The following is a 5,726-nucleotide window of genomic DNA, read 5'->3' as shown; positions in this document are numbered from 1 at the left end:
ATAGACTGTGTTATCTGTAATGATATAAATAATTTCGCAAACATTGATGCTGACAAATCGACGGCGTTTAGGGTTATCCACCAAAACATTCGTAGTTATAATAAAAACTTTGATTCTTTCGTAGTTCTTTTGCAAGGTCTTCAAGTAAAATTTCATTGTATTATCCTTACGGAAGCTTGGCTTAAGGATGATAGCGATTTAAATAACATTCATGGATACACTCTGCATAGGTCCTATAATAACTTAAATAGTAGCGATGGTATTGTCGTCTATATTGATAGTAGCCTATCCGTTACTTGCAGTCAGCTGTTGCTGGGTGGAGTGGCCACGAGCTTATCTCTTAATTTCAATTGGGAGGGGGTTAAATTCGATCTGTTGGCCGTTTATCGTAGTCCTAATTCCAGCTTTCCACAGTTCATCGAGGGTCTCTCTACGTACTATGATAATGAATTTCGCCATTCCAAATTATGTATATTTGGTGGAGATATTAATTGCGATCTTCTACAGCCTAATCCTTATCCATTACGTGACGATTATTTGGACACGCTATGTGAGGCAAATCTGATACCGTGCATAGAGAACATTACAAGACCGGACAGTAATAGCTGCTTAGACCATTTTTTTCTAAGACGGATTAGTAAATTTGTTGCAAAATCAGTAGTAATAGAATCAGCTGTGACAGATCATTTTGCTACATGTATTATACTTCACACCCGAGAAAACAAAAGACCTGAACAACGGGAGGTAAAGTTAATACGTAACTGGTCCAATATCAACCTTTCTATATCTCATCAAAACTGGGATCACGTAACAGCTGTAACTGATCTAAACACATCCTCAATTAATTTTATCAGTACCTTACAAAATATAATATCATCCATACTATTGAAGTTGTTAATAACGCAAAAAATTCGAGGCTAAAACCATGGATCACTTATAATTTGGTTAAGTCAATCCGCAATAGAGACAAACTTAGAAAACAGTCACAAAATCAACCTTTCAACCTGGCTCTAAAAAATAGATATATACGGTATAGAAATGTCCTTCACTCAACTATAAAACGAGCTAAATTCACTTATTATGAAAATAAAATAGATACAGCGGGAGGAGACCCTCGAAAATTCTGGTCAGTTGTTAATGAGATTTCTGGTCAACCCACTCATAAAGATAAGTTTCCGGTTGACGCTTTCAATGACGGCAACCCTGCTCCTCCCCAAAGGTGGAAGAAATTTCTAATGATTTCAATAGATTTTTTGCCTCTGTGGGGGCGCGTCTGGCTGCGGTGATCCAACCCTCTGGTCCATCTGAGGTGAGGGACTCTGACTACGCTACCGGTGCCGTGTTTGAGCTTCGTCCTGTTGCTGAGCATGAATTGCTGACTGTGGTGGGCAGCATGAGGGGGCGTTCTGCGCCGGGTTGGGATTCAATTCCGACTCAGCTGTTGAAGGATAATGTGCATGGGCTGCTCATCCCGCTTTTACACATAATTAATCTCATTATTTCCTCTGGCAGTTTTCCGGAGTCTTGCAAATTGGCTAAAGTTATACCTATATACAAATCTGGCTCGAAATCAATTATAAGTAACTTCCGGCCAATTTCCCTTCTGATTGCTCTAGCTAAAATAATTGAGAAATGCGTGAAAATCCAAGTCAATAACTACTTAGACAACAACAATATCATTTCTAACAATCAGTACTGCTTTAGAATCTCTAAAAACACATCCGATGCTCTTTTTGAAATTAACAAGTATGTTACCACACAATCTAGCAATAAACAAGTTCTAATTTCTTTCCTGGATTTAGCCAAGGCCTTTGATTCAATAGATAGGAATATACTTTTTGCAAAACTTGAAGCAATTGGCTTCAAGAATCTCACCTTAAGATGGTTTAGAAGCTATTTTGAAGATAGAACACAGAGAATATCATTAAATGGCACAGACAGTGATTCTATTGCAGTTGATTATGGAGTGGTGCAGGGGAGTACCTTGGGCCCCCTACTTTTCCTCATTTACATCAATAACATATCCAGGTTGCACCTACATGGTCAATTATTCCTCTTTGCCGATGACACGGCACTTGTGTCTACAGGCTGCACATGGACTGAAACATTCAATAATGCTTCCTCTGATCTCCTTAAACTAAAAAATTGGTTTGACAACAATGTGTTGTCAATTAATATTTCGAAATCCAAGTGTCTACCTATATTCCTTCGTAATAGCCCCGGGCCCAGGGTGCTCAGGATGCATTCATGTGGTGACCCATTCTCCAATGACTGTAACTGTCCTGAGATAGAACAAGTCTTAACTCACAAATATCTTGGCATAATATTCGACCACAAGTTGAGTTGGGTGGCCCATGTGCAGTACCTCAGGCAGAGGTTGCGTAAAATGAATTATGCTTTTGCACAGCTGGGAAGGTTCCTGAGTCCTGGACACTGTCGTTCTGTCTACTATGCATATGTGCAGACATTGCTTGAGTATGGCATCTTGGCGTGGGGCGGTGCCTCCTTGGGTGTCCTGCGTCCTGTCGCGGTCTCACAGAGAGCACTTATTAAAACACTATTGGCCAAAAATCATAGATATCCAACACATTTACTTTTCCAAGAATTCCCTGTATTAAATATAAAACAATTATTTATAAAAAATTTACTTGTCTTTATAAAAAAAAGTAACTTTGTCTTCAATGAAATTCAACATTATTATCCCACTAGAAACAGATTGCATATAAATATTCAATTTCCCCGTTTAAGTAATTCAATTCAACTTGGAAACTGTTTTCATTTAGCCCATTGGCTTTACCGTAATGTACCGGCCGAGATTTCAACTACTGAGGGGGTTAGCGTTGCCGTCTACAAGCGGAGAGTGACCGGGTGGCTGCTCTGCATCGGTTCAGATGCTGCGGAGGCTCTTCTACATTCTCCATATAGATGAATATTTCTAGTTCTGAACACAGAATAACATTCAAATATTACACACAGTACCACGCTAATAAAGCTATATTACTCCCAACTCAGCCCTTTAAACGCCGTCGAGCTGACACTTTTATTTATTTATTTATTGTTTTTTTTCTATCTTTAGTTTTAAAATTTATTATTAAAATAACTCTCTTATTATTCTTTCAAATTTATTTTATTATTCATAGTTTGTAATTTATTTTATTATTGCTAGTGTTTGCCCTTTGTCTGATAATTTGCGACTCCTCCCTGCACACGGACAAATCATCCATGCAGGGAGAATTTATTCATGTAATTTATAACACTTTTATATTTTGTGAATATGTAATATTTTATAAATAAAACAATTTGAATTTGAATTTGAACAATGCTTTCATTCTCACAGAATCAAGTTTTCAATTAAGAATCACAGAGTTCACAATTATTCAATTTAGTATATGCCAAAGATGTTGAGTGGCCACTGTGAATCAGTCTTACTGCTCCAAAATCCATTCTCACACGCGTGTGTTTGTTTTTGTCATAGTTATTCAATTTCGGCTGTATTAAATCAATGAAATCAAGCCGGTAAACAGCTGATAGAACAAATAAACATATGATTCTCATTACAGCATACTATACAGTAATAAAATCATATAATTTCTTTACAGTCGAGTTTGTTTCCTAGTTCCGAATTTTGAACAGCAAAACTGGTACAAAAACCGCCTTTTAGCACTCCAGGTGGAAGTTTTGTCCCATACAATCAAGAAATACCTGATTCGAAACTTGTAAACCAGGTTATGTTTATAGAATGCATGTAGTAATGTCAGCACAAGCAGGTAATGTTTTATGTTTCTCAATTATTTTTTTCTAGATTATTATGGCAAAAAATAGTGTACGTTACTTGGACGTGAATGTATTTTGCAGTGCTCGAATGAAATTCTAGTCTCGGCTAACGCCTCGACTAGAAACATCATTCTCTCCTGCAAAAGGCCCCTTCCCGTCCTTGTGACTTAAGATACTATTACATCATTGACTATGTTTACATCGTCCCTCGACTCCCAGACAGACTGTGTCCATAGAGAATAGAATACTTTATTTTTAGAAAATTTTGAAAAGAATACATTTTTATTGAATATTTCTTTGGTAATATTTAATTTCTGCTAGATCAATAATATGAGTTTTCCAACATCAAAAGCCATACTTTTTATTGGTGTATAAATAAAAATAAAAATCTAAGTACCCTTTTTAAAATTATTCACTCACAACATGTTTCGCCTATATGATGCCATTATCACGTACTTTGAAAAGGGTACTCAGATTTTTATTTTAATTTATATTCAATAGTAGCTCTAACGGAAAAAATACAATTTTTATTATTGGTGGTATGTGATTTGGTGTGATGCTAATCGATTAATCAGGACTCAAGCTAACATTTATTTAAAAAATCCATCCTTAAAAAACCTATCCCTGCTCCTGCATCAGAATCAATTTGATCGATCTAGTGACAGAGAATTTTTCTCAATGGATCGATTCATTGAGACTTCTGATCTCCTTTTGTGTCATTTGTTAGGTGAATTTGTTACTTTAAGCTGGATTCCCACATCCCACATATAAATATAAATTCAATAAGATTCATTGAGACTTCTGATCTCCTTTTGTGTCATTTGTTAGGTGAATTTGTTACTTTAAGCTGGATTCCCACATCCCACATATAAATGACAGTGAAAGTGACCGACATAGGAATAATATTACTCGTAATTTCAAATGGGACTATTCATACTCAGCACGGCCGAGTAAGTATGAATAGTCCCATTAGGACGTATGAGATTCATATTATTACTCTTCATTTTTTCCTATTTTTCTTTCCAATACGAACTGATTGTTAATCTATACTTTCAAATACTTAAATTACGACATAGTAGTCTAATTTTCATAGTAGAGATTGGGGTTGGTTAGGAGTTGATAATTATTTTTTTCAAATTCTGATTAATTACTGTGTCTGTCACTCTCTGTCTATCACTGTTACTGATATGTGAGAATCTAGCTTCAGGCTTTATAACTATAATCACTATCATAACTATAATACTATAATCACTAATAACTATATTCACTATCATGATCATAGTGATTATATTGATCACGAATCATCAATGGAGAAATTCATTCTATAATAACAACAACACCTTTAAATCTCTGTAAATATTTAGCTATTTATTTGAGATGTAATAGACGGGTGACTATAAAAAACCTGCTATCAACATAAAATTATTTCACGTTTAGTTCGAGGGCCGACTGCGCCCTAACTTCGCCCTCCCAAGTATAAAATAAAGGCAGTCATTCTATTCTATTCACCTTTCGGGTTATGTCAAAAAATTTTTCTTGTGTTACATTTCTGATATACATTCTCTTGTAGTGTATGGTTTTATTGTTTCATTATGTAAATAAAGGCATTTTCAATTCAATTCAATTCAATTCAATTCTATTCTATTCTATTCAACTCCAATCTACAATATAGGCCTATACGATGTTCAATATATTATATTATTAATAGCCTGCCTAATTTACTCCAAAACTAAATATTCCAATATCAGTATGCAATGTTCAATACATCTTCATTCCTTTACAGCCAAAATACATAAGAAATTGATGAGTCGGCGAAACCTAAAATAACTATTGCAACTCGCCAAGATTATGCTCATCTAAACACTGTTGCCCTCAATGGCCTTGTTCTTATCAAATAGAAGTGATAATACGCCTCAAACAAGTGCAAACCCAAGTTTGTAAAAGTTCATTCT

Source organism: Nilaparvata lugens, chromosome 1 (assembly GCF_014356525.2).
Source record: "Nilaparvata lugens isolate BPH chromosome 1, ASM1435652v1, whole genome shotgun sequence".
Classification (NCBI taxonomy): domain Eukaryota; kingdom Metazoa; phylum Arthropoda; class Insecta; order Hemiptera; family Delphacidae; genus Nilaparvata; species Nilaparvata lugens.
Note: the sequence above shows the minus strand (reverse complement) of the source record.